Source organism: Nomascus leucogenys, chromosome X (genome assembly GCF_006542625.1).
Source record: "Nomascus leucogenys isolate Asia chromosome X, Asia_NLE_v1, whole genome shotgun sequence".
Taxonomy (NCBI): Eukaryota; Metazoa; Chordata; class Mammalia; order Primates; family Hylobatidae; genus Nomascus; species Nomascus leucogenys.
Window position 1 is genome coordinate 134,805,898 of NC_044406.1, and position 12,165 is coordinate 134,818,062.

Here is a 12,165-nt window from a genome sequence, read left to right on the forward strand (position 1 = left end):
GAGCAGTCAGACCTTGCAATGCCTTTGTTATACTTCCACTAGGGGTGGTGTTGTTTGGGATGAAGGTGCAACATTGAGTTTTAATCATGATGCAAACTCCTCCTCTTTCTGCTAATATCATGTCTAAGGCTATCCTATTTTCCTAAGCCATCTCGCTAGCAGCCGCTAATTGTTCAGCTATTTAACAGCATCTCTAGTGTAGTTAATAAATTGCTGTTGGTTCTAATAGATGTAGTTTATCCAATCTACATTTTTATTAATTGTCACCCACCAAAGTATTGACTCAAATCCTGCAGCTATTTGATTTTGGGCTTTAAATTGATCTGGTATTCCCTGTGGGACTTTGTGTCTAAATAGATGTGAGAGTCAAAAGGCCCATAAGGGGCTTCTCTCACTTTATGGTGTCTTATTTTTTCCTTCCTCTGGTTGATGAAATGCCAGGGTGAAAGGAATAGCCAATTGGACTAAAGAACAAGTGCCACTCCAGTTATTCAGCAGAGTGTCCAGTAAAGGTCCACCACAATACCACCACACATCTGCTTGGGGATGAACAAGGGCTGACTGATTGATAAGCTCTTGAGAATTCTTAAGCTCACAGCATCCCTTCAGGTCTCCAAGTAACGCTAAGTTTCCTCCCTGTCGTGAGAGACATGAAGTGAACTTGGTGTTGGGAGACTGAAGCTGGATGGCCCTCAGGGGCTGACCCACAGGGTGCCAGACTTTGGGATATAGCAGAGAGAGAGCTTGGCACGACTTATTACTCCAGGCTATAGAATCCTGGAAAAGCGCTACCATGCAGCCCACACCTGGTCAACTGGAGGACCACCTTAGTGGAAAGGGGACAATCTGGGCCTCTGGCCTGCTGTGTGCACAAGCATAACAATTGCTTTTGTTTAACATGTGGACAGAATATTTGATCCATTCCAACCAGGCATTTGCATCTTGGTATCCTGTCTTAATTGCCAAAGTTTAAGTCTTTAACTTCTATGATCTTCCAGTAAAATGAATGTATAGTTTTAGGAAATTATGAAAACCTGTTGAGGCAGTCCATCCTTGCTCTTTAGTGGTCCAGAAAACGTTGGACCAACTACGGCATAAAAGCTCTGCATCGGGGGGCAAGACTCCTGGTTAACACTGGGGTCTTTATCGAAATCTCCCTGGATTAAATGGTCCTAATTTACTAATGCCCAGTCTGAGGAGAGTCAGGAGGGACAGAGGTACTTTTCCGAAGTAGAGAGCTGTCTTTGACTTGGCAAGTCCCCAAAGGGTATAACAAGGCAAGCATCAAATCTAATAGTTTGAGGTGAAATTGACTTGGTTATGTTAATAACTATATGGTCAGCAATAGAGTGAGGAAAGAAGAAAGAGTAATAGAAGAGGTGAAAGAGAGTTAAATTTTTCTCAGCTTTAGTTTGGTAGGGTTTTTCCCTGGGACTATGGCCCACGACTCTGGAGGGGGTGGCACTTTCTTGACTTGGGTGTGATGAGTCCATCCCTTTTTTGCTGTACAAACAGCAGTCTTGCTGGTTAGCAGTACAAGGTAGGGTCCTTCCCAGGGTAGCTCGAGTTTTCCTTCTTTCCACCCTTTGATGAGATCATGATCTTCAGGCTGGTGCTGGTTTACTGGAAATTCTAGGGGTGGTACCTGTGCTAAGACTTTTAGTTTTGAGGGAAAGGAAAGTGGAAGATAAACCAAGTATATAATTTCTAAGAAACTGACCTTTTGTTTTAAATGTGAAGACATCAGCAGTGGACTTTATAGTCCTTGGTGCCTTCTTACTGAGAAATTTCTTTTCGCACCCATTTTTATTAGTTTTTAGACCAAAGAAAGCCAAACATCATTTTATATTTGACAATTCTTCCTGTATGATTTTTATACCAGATAAGTTAAATTTCACCTTTATATTAGTGTTATTAATGTTAAACTTAGTTTTAATAAAACTTTGTAGACATACTTATTCGATTTTTAATGTCTGACCATAAGGTAAGATTTTTATAGACTCTTTAACCTTTTATATTTTTTGTTAAAGAGCAGGTTAGTGCTTTCAGAAAAACCTGTTGTGCATTTATTTTGCTGTTGTTTGAAATGCTTGTTCCCCAGTGCTGTAAAGAAATAGCACTTGAACATAATTTAATAAGGCCATTTTTACTTCCTACAGAAAGGGTACACTCGCCAGCAGTTTTGCCATGAGAGTACACCAAAGGAGACAGGGTCATTTATAACCTGACATGTCCACCCTACTGCTGTGTCTGGTTTCCATTGGCTGGAATGGGACCTCACATTCTGTATTTGTCCTGATTGGCTAGCAACTTAGGAGTTTTTAAAAGAGGCAAAGGTAGAGGAGAACAAAGGAAGGAGGAAGTAACTTGTGGAATGCTGAGAAAGGTAAAAACACTTTTAAATAAGGAAGAGGAATAGGCTATGACCTAATGCTTGCTTGGACCAGTATAAGCATGCCAGGGCAAATACTTAGGAGCACAGGTCTTTGAATAAATTTTGCTTCTAAGAGAAGTTACTATTTTTTCCTAATTAGATAGGGAGGAAAGTCTTTGAAGAGGAACCTCTACTTTACTTTTTACTATATTCCCCCTCTTTTTATTTCATAATTTCTCTTCAAACTTGTTTAATATGTTTTGACTTAATTGCTTTGTCCTTGTAAAAGAAGTAATTTTTTTTGAATAGGGTGGAGGAGAGTTAGGAGTTAACTCTGTAAGAGTGGCAGAGACGAGTTTTTGTATAAAACTTTGAAGGCAGGGAATAATATAACAGTCTACAAGAACAAGTACACCAATAATAAGAACGAACAAGGTGAGAATTGAAGTTAAATTTTTTTTTAATTTATAGTTACCTATTAGAACAACATGGATTTAAATTTTGCATCTATTTGATTTTGTGCTTTAAAATTATTTGGCAGTTCTCACAGGACCTTAATAGCATTTATGTAAACCTGAGGATTAAAGGACTTACAAGGAGTTTTCCTTGGCCTGCAGTGTTTTGTTTTTACCTTTTTAGATGGATGAAATGCCAAGGTGAAGGGGATAGCCAATTGGATTAGAGCACAAGTACTGCTCCAATTATTTGGCAAAATGTCTAGTAAAGGTCCTCTACAGTACTACCATACGTTTGCTTGGGGATGGCTAAGCATGGACTGATGGGCAAGCTCTTAGAAAGGCTTGAGCTCTTTATATCCTTTTATGTTTCCAAGAAACACCAAATCTTCCCCCTGCCATGAGAGGTATGAAGTAAACTTGGCATTTAGAGGTGGAAGCTGGATTGCCCTCAGGGGCTGGCCCACAGGGGGTTGAATTTTAGGAGACAGCAGAGAGAGCTCAGTATGATGGATTATTCTAAGCAGTGGGATTTTGAAAAAGAGCCACCGTACAGTCCATATCTGGTCAACTGGGAGACCATTCGAATGGAAAGGGGATAATCTGGGCCTCTGGCCTACCGTGCATACAAGCGTAATAATCGCTTTTATTAATGGATTATTTAATCAATTTCAGCCAGGCATTTGCATTTTAATATTTTGTCTTGATGGCTAAGGTTTGTCTTAGATCTCTTATTTTTATAATAGACACTCTAGTTTTATTAGAGGTAGGAGCAACCGGTGTGAGATCTAGAACTGAGGCTACTGAAGAAGGGGAAGATGGGGGAATAATGCATATTTTAAAAATACTTATGGGGGTCTTTTCCATTTATGTCAATCCTTATACTATAGAAGCAACTAAGGGTAGGTCTAGAGTTAGTTAAGGTGGAGGTGGTGATAAAGAGAAGGGCAGGGTTATATTGATAAGGCTGACAGTTAGAAGGGGTAGTCCTTTTAGTGAAATAGATGAGGGATTTTAGATCTGCACAAACCTTTTTTGTGGAAGTTTAACTTTGCTCCTGGGTAGTTTAATGGATGTAGTCCCATTTACTACAAGGTTGCCAGGCTATAGGGGCAGAAAATTGGCATCTTGGCTGCATGTTATTACAACAATGAGTGCTAGGGATAACCATGTCAATTAGAGGGCTGAGACATAAATATTTGTGTGAAAAGCCTAGCTGTTGCTGATCTTTTACATTTCCACAAGGTATGACAGTGCAAGCATTAAAGGCAATGGTTTGAGGTGAGTTAGATTTAGTTACATTAATAACAAAGGAGCTAGTAACAGAATAAGGAAAGGAAAGGAAGCAATATAGAAGGTATATGAAAATTAAGCTTTCTTTAACTTAGTAGGGCTTGATCCTAGTACAGTAACCCATGATTTTGAGAGGAAGTTTTTTTTGACTCCAGTATGGTGGGTCCATTTTGTTTTTTTCTTGGCTGTGCGGACGGCAGTCTCAGCAGTTAATGGCATAAAATAGGGTTCTTCCCAGGCTGGCTTGAGTTTTTTCTATCTTTTGATGAGGATGTGGTTTTCAGGCTGGTGCTGATGTACTGGAAATTCTAGGGGTGGTACCTGTGCTAAAAGACTTTTAGTTCCAAGGGAAGGAAAGTGGAAGATAAATTAAGTAGATAATTTTTGCTGCATATTCTGGGGCTTGAGGCCCCATGGTGATGCCTCCTGCTCCATTCTTGCTCAGTGCCACCTAGGGGATGCTGCGGTCCTGCCCCTTCTTAATGTATTGGCCTTCTTGTGGCCTTCACTGCCCCTGTGTACTGTGACCTTGAGGATGAGGAGCCTTGTGACTTACCTGGCTGCCTTTGGACCTTAAGAAAGCTAAACACCATTTTATATTTGACAATGTTTTTTGTATGATTTTATACCAGATAAGTTAAATTTTATCTTCAACATTAATAGCATATTAATATAAACTTAATTTTAATAAAATTTTGCAGACATTATCTAATTTTAATGTCTGACTATAAGGTAAGACTTTTATAGACTCTTTTCAACTTTTTATAATTTTTGTTAAAGAGCACGTTAGTGCTTCAAGAAAGATCTATTGTGCTTTAATTTTAACGTCCAGTTCAGAAAAACTGGATGATACCCCTTTAACTTTAGCCAATATGTTTACACACAGAATTTCCTTTACAATTAACATTTTAAAACTTGCTTAAACCTTTAAAACAAAAAAAAAATTTTAACCTTTAATGTAGGTAAAAATCCACATTCTTATGCCTCCTTATAATCCTATTATTAAAAGTATGTTTTGTTTCTTACATACCTGGTACATAAACTTTTTAAAAATAATTTTACATTCAGGAGGCCTAATTACTTTTAAATTATACAATATTTCTTGCATAAATTCCCTTTTATAGCTTTTCTTACGACTTCCACAATCTTCAACATGTCTTAACTTTGTGCCCTCCTTTTACACTATTTCTTTTTCTAGTTTCACCCTCTATGTCTTTGATTTCTGTCTCTTCGTTTCTCTCTTACTTACCCTTTCCATTTCTTTCTCTCTCATTTGCACTCTATTTCTCTCTCTCTCTCTCTCATCCTCTGTCATCCTGTTTCCCTTTCTTTTCCCGAGTTCTCTTGCTGCTGTCGTGAGCAGGGACCGGCCAAGGCCGCCCCCTAAGCCTGCGCGGCTGGCTGTTTCTCCTGTGTTCCCCCCCTTTCTTTTTTTTCCTTTCTTTTTACACTTAGTTTTTCTAGCTGGGTGAGAGTTGCTTGGCTGCAGTCTGGGCCTCGGGCAGTCACCAGCCTAGAGGCTTGGCAGATGCCTGCCGCAAATTGCAAGAATTATGCCCTATTCACCTCCTCTGCTCTCCTCCAGGCAACAGTCCACACACTCTTTTTCACACAGACTGGGGCTGGGGAGAGGGACTTAACCCTTGGCGTGCCTGTCTCGCTGTTTGGCTCTGTGCTTGCTGTTTTTGCTTGCTTTCTCTTTCTCTCCTAATTTCTTTTTCTTCTCTGCTGGTCTTTCCTTAGTCTCTGCTAGCCACCTATGCTGCTGTTTTTCCTTCTCCTTCCCCTTCCCTTAGGGGAGGGACCGGCGGGAGTGGAGCTACTCTTTCTTCCCCCGAGAAGAAAGGAAAGGGGGTTTCTAAATATTTTTCTTACTACCAGAGGTTTGTGTGAGGTTCAACCCCCCCCCCCCCCACTATGGGGATTTCTCACCTCTTTCTGAGGTTCAACCCCAAGCCCTGGGATATTCTCACCTCTTTCTGAGGTTCACCCCCCCTGGGGTATTCCTCACCTCTGAGGTTCAACCCCCCCACCCAAGGAATTCTCACCTCTTTCTGAGGTTCAACCCCACCTAGGGATTTCTCACCTCTTTCTAACCTCCAAGACATCCTGACTAAGGAATACTTTACCACCCCTGCAGTTTTTACTTTACCGGCTCCTGCAGCTTCTCCTTCCTCGGTCTGTGCACAGAGTCATCACTACAGTATGTGAGGATCCTTTAAGCTAGGTTGCTGGCCAGTTTCTTTTTTTTCTCTTTTTATTTTTGCATTGCTGAGAGTACAGGTTTATTCATCACACCGAGTGGGTCTCAATTTCTCACCCATGAGACGCTTGCAATGAGGTAAGGGAGCACGCTCCATCATGAGAGACAACTGGAGACCACCCCCGGAGGAGAATGTATCCCCATATGGCCCATCAAATTGTTTGAAATGCTTGTTCGCCAGTGCCGTAAAGAAATAGCACTTGAACGCTATTATTTAGTAAGGCCATTTTTACTTCCTGCGGAAAGGGTACACTCACCAGTAGTTTTGCCACGAGAATACACCAAACAAAGGAGACAGGGTCATTTATAACCTGACATGTCCACCCTACTGCTGTGTCTGGTTTCCATTGGCTGGAATGGGACCTCACATTCTGTATTTGTCCTGAATGGCTAGCAACTTAGGAGTTTTTAAAAGAGGCAAAGGTAGGCCGGGCGCGGTGGCTCACGCTTGTAATCCCAGCACTTTGGGAGGCCGAGGCGGGCGGATCACGAGGTCAGGAGATCAAGACCACAGTGATACCCCATCTCTACTAAAAATACAAAAAATTAGCCGGGCGTGGTGGCGGGCGCCTGTAGTCCCAGCTACTCTGAGAGGCTGAGGCAGGAGAATGGCGTGAACCTGGGAGGCAGAGCTTGCAGTGAGCCGAGACTGCGCCACTGCACTCCAGCCTGGGCGACAGAGCAAGACTCCGTCTCAAAAAAAAAAAAATAAATAAGAGGCAAAGGTAGAGGAGAACAAAGGAAGGAGGAAGTAACTTGTGAAATGCTGAGAAAGGTAAAAACACTTTTAAATAAGGAAGAGGAACAGGCTATGACCTCATGCTTGCTTGGACTAGTATAAGCATGCCAGGGCAAGGATTTAGGAGCAAGGTCTTTGAATAAATTTTGCTTCTAAGAGAAGTTACTATTTATTTCTAATGAGATTGGAAGGAAAGTCTTTGAAGATGAACCTCTACTTTACTTTTTATTTACAATGTCCAGTTCACAGAAAAACTGGATGATACCTCTGTAGCTTTAGCCAATATGTTTACACACAGAATTTCCTTTACAATTAATGTTTCAAAACTTGCTTAAATCTTTAAAACAAAATTTTTTTTAACCTTTTAATGTAGGTAAAAATCCACATCATTATGCCTCCATATAATCCTTTTACCAAAGGTATATTTTACTTTCCTTATACACCTTGCACATAGACTGTTTCTTCAATAGTTCTACATTCAGGAGGCCTAATTACTTTTAAATTATACAACATTTCTTGTGTAAATTCCCTTTTATAACTTTTTTTGTCACAACTTTCACAGACAATTCTTCCACATGCCTCAACTTTCTGACTTGTTGCAAACATCCTTTTCTTTAAACAACCAGTTAATTTATTTTAGGACAAGAATTTACCATGTAGCATTATTTTTACATAAATTCCCCCCCAACCTTTTTTTCCTAAAGATGATAACCATTCTTTTCCAAAGCGAACTTCCTTCATGTCTGTGGCCTAGACTGCCTAAGGCCATAAGATTAGAAGTCAGGATAATACATGTTACACTGTTAACTTTTAGCAAACTTTACTTTTGTTGAAAACCTTGTAAGTTTGGGATTTCAATTACCCTTTGCTGTTAATAAGACCTTGTTTAGTCCAGATTTACTTAGAATTGGTATAGATGGTTCCTTCCTAGTTCTTTAAGTACTTTAAGGCTTGGCTGAGTGGAAACAGCTCTCAGGTTTGAGCAGGCCAATTATTAGGCCATTTTCCTAACTCTGCTTTTACAAGAGTTTCCCTGTCAATTACTGAATACCTATTGTGTCTTTTTCCCTCAGTCACCGGGGAGGAACCATCTATTGTCCTGTCCTGAAGGGAGTTCCTCCTAGGTATGGTCAAACCTTTGTATGGTAATTAATTAAGATTTAGATCCCCTGTTAGGAAACCTGCTGGGTTAAGGGAATTATCAGTGGTTAATGTTAAATCATCTTTTTCTAACACAAGAGTCCCATACTTTAAGATTTTTGAGTTAGTAAGCTACCTTTTTGCTTTTTTTTTTTTTGACTTAAGATAGTTCTGAACTTGTGAGGTGTGCTCACAGTGAAGTTTCCTCTAAAAGCTACTTTTCTACTTCCTTCTGCTAGCAAAGCAGTTGCTGCTACAGATTAAACGCATCTGGGCCATCCACAGGTTAAGGATTTTAGATAGGAAGGCTATGGGTTGTCAGTGGCCTCAGTGCTTTCGGGCTACGCCCTTGTTTACACTGACAACAAGATGGTATTGGAGTGTTATAGGGTCATGGAGAAGACCTTCAATGATCAATTATAGGTTTTAAATTTACCCTGACTTTTAAAGGAATAGGGTACACTGTTTCTTCTTTACTACTTCTATCTTTCTTTCTTTGACTTTCTGTCTCTCTCTCTTTGACTCCCTCTTTGTCTCCTCCTCTCTCTCTGCATCTTTTTCTCTCTGACTTTGTCTCTCTCTGACTCCCTCTTTGTCTGTCTCTTCCTCTCTCTCTCTCTGCCTCTCTTTCTCTGACTCCCTTTGTCTCTCTCTCTGCCTCTGCCTCTCTCTTTCTGCCTCTCTCTCTGCCTCTCTTTCTCTGACTCCCTTTGTCTCTCTCTCTGCCTCTGCCTCTCTCTCTCTGCCTCTCTCTCTCTCTCTGCCTCTGCCTCTCTCTCTCTGCCTCTCTCTCTCTGCCTCTGCCTCTCTCTCTCTGCCTCTCTCTCTCTGCCTCTCTCTCTCTCTGATTCCCTCTTTGTCTCTTCCTCTCTCTCTCTGCCTCTCTCTCTCTCTGATTCCCTCTTTGTCTCTTCCTCTCTCTCTCTGCCTCTCTCTCTCTCTCTGCCTCTGCCTCTCTCTCTCTGCCTCTCTCTCTCTGCCTCTGCCTCTCTCTCTGCCTCTCTCTCTGCCTCTGCCTCTCTCTCTCTGCCTCTCTCTCTCTCTGATTCCCTCTTTGTCTCTTCCTCTCTCTCTCTGCCTCTTTTCCTCTCTCTTCCCCCCCCTTTCTGCTGTTCTTTCCCTGCCTCTGCCAGCTGCTTATGCTGCTGTTCTCCCCTCTCCTTCCCCTTCCCCTAGGGGAGTGACCAGCAGGAGTGGAGCTACTCTTTCTTCCCCTGAAAAGAGGATGCCCAAGATGGACATTAACTTGACCCAAGTGTACAACTGAGGTCCTAAGAATTGATCAATTTGGTCTGCCACTCCGTAAGGGTCATCTAGTAGTGATTTAAGCTCCTTTTTTTAAAAATTCTGGACTTCTGAACTCGTTAGGGTAGCATTTACAAAGCCAATGCTCCCTTCCCCCCTACACCCGCCCTCATTGTGGTACCTCTTTCAAAGGTAAGTATCTGGAATTGGTGGGTTCTTGGTCTCACTGACTTCAAGAATGAAGCCGCAGACGCTCGCGGTGAGTGTTACAGTTCTTAAAGGCAGCATGTCCGGAGTTTGCTCCTTCTGATGTTCAGATGTGTTCGGAGTTTCTTCCTTCTGGTGGGCTCGTGGTCTCGCTGGCTTCAGGAGTGAAGCTGCAGACCTTCACGGTGAGTGTTACAGCTCATAAAGGCAGTGTGAACCCAAAGAGTGAGCAGTAGCAAGATTTATTGCAAAGAGCAAAAGAACAAAGCTTCCACAGTGTGGAAGGGGACCTGAGCAGGTTGCCACTGCTGGCTCGGGCAGCCTGCTTTTAGTCTCTTATCTGGCCCCACCCACATCCTGCTGATTGGTAGAGCCAAGTGGTCTGTTTTGACAGGGCACTGATCGGTGCATTTACAATCCCTGAGCTAGACACAAAGGTTCTCCATGTCCCCACCAGATTAGCTAGATACAGAGTATCGACACAAAGGTTCTCCAAGGCCCCACCAGAGTAGCTAGATACAGAAAAAAAAAAAAAAAAAAAAAAAAAAAAACAGAGTGTCGATTGGTGCATTCACAGACCCTGAGCTAGACACAGGGTGCTGATTGGTGTGTTTACAAACCTTGAGCTAGACACAGAGTGCCGATTGGTGTATTTGCAATCCCTGAGCTAGACATAAAGGTTCTCCAAGGCCCCACCAGAGTAGCTAGATACAGAGTGTCGATTGGTGCATTCACAAATCCTGAGCTAGACACAGGGTGCTGATTGGTGTGTTTACAAACCTTGAGCTAGATACAGAGTGCCAATTGGTGTATTTACAATCCTTGAGCTAGACATAAAGGTTCTCCAAGTTCCCACTAGACTCAGAAGCCCAGCTGGCTTCACCCAGTGGATCTCACACTGGGGCTGCAGGTGGAGCTGACTGCCAGTCCTGCACCATGTGCCCACACCCCTCAGCCCTTGGGTGGTCGATGGGACTGGGTGCCATGGAGCAGGGGGCGGTACTTGTCGGGGAGGCTCGGGCTGCACAGGAGCCCACAGAGGCAGAGTGGGGAGACTCAGGCATGGCAGGCTGCAGGTCCCAAGCCCTGCCCGGCAGGAAGGCAGCTAAGGCCTGGAGAGAAATTGAGTGCAGCGCTGGTGGACCGGCACTGCTGGGGGACCCAGCACACCCTCCACAGCTGCTGGCCCAGGTGCTAAGCCCCTCATTGCCTGGGGCTGGCAGGGCTGGCCGGCCACTCCAAGTGTGGGGCCTGCCGAGCCCACACCCACCTGGAACTCATGCTGGCCCGCAAGCACCACACACAACCCGGGTTCCTGCCCGCGCCTCTCCCTCCACACCTCCCCGCAAGCTGAGGGAGCTGGCTCCGGCCTCGGCCAGCCCAGGAAGGGGCTCCCACAGTGCAGTGGTGGGCTGAAGGGCTCCTCAAGTGCCACCAAAGTGGGAGCCCAGGCAGAGGAGGTGCTGAGAGCGAGCGAGGACTGTGAGGACTGCCAGCACGCTGTCACCTTCAAGAGGATCAGGGCTAACCCCTTAGGTACAGAGGGAAATGGGAAATTCTGAATATCTTTTTTACATCATTCTACCTCATGCTGGAGTCCTTTTAGACAGGGGTATTTTGGTCGGGAGGGAACAGACTGATGGGATGGTAATTCCCAAGAGTCAGTGTTATAAGGAGGAGGGATAACATGAGTAGAGGAGGAATTTGGAACGGGATCTGAGGTGTCAGTGGCTGTCTGAGGGGAAAGATTGGGGACACTGAATTGGGGGAGGATAGTCTAGAGGATCCCATGTGCTGGAATTTTTAGGCATGAGAGCTGGCTCTTCTGACTTTTCATTTTGTGGTGCCAGATTGGGTTCTTCCCTATTTGTTTTTAAGGGAAAAAGGAGGGCAAGTCCTTGTCTCCATAGCCTAGTTCTTCTTGAGACACTGGACTTTTATCATTAACATGTCAGATTAGAAGCTGACACATTACATGCTCATTTGACCTAAACTTTAGCCAGAAGATTGAGGGTTTGAGGATGGGTCTCTGAGTTCAAATAAAACAGCAATATTTTATCGTTTGTTGCTTTTTCCTTTTTTTTTAGTCCCTTCATTATCCTTCCAGTGTTTTAGCATGAGACCTAGGGGGCTATCCGGGGGGATATCTTTGTTACCATCTTTATCCTCCTTGCTCCCTGTCTTGCTTGGGGTATTTCCCATCTTGATGGTTTTGGGGTAAGGTTCAAGGTTCAATTTCCCTTACTGGGAATTTCTCACCTTTTGGGGTGAGGCTCAATGTCCCCACTGGAAATTTCTTGCCTTTTGGGGTGAGGCTAAATTTCCCCACTGGAAATTTCTTGCCTTTTGGGGTGAGGCTTAATGTCCCCACTGGAAATTTCTTGCCTTTTGGGGTGAGGCTCAATTTCCCCACTGGAAGTTTCTTGCCATTTCTACTACTGGAGATTTG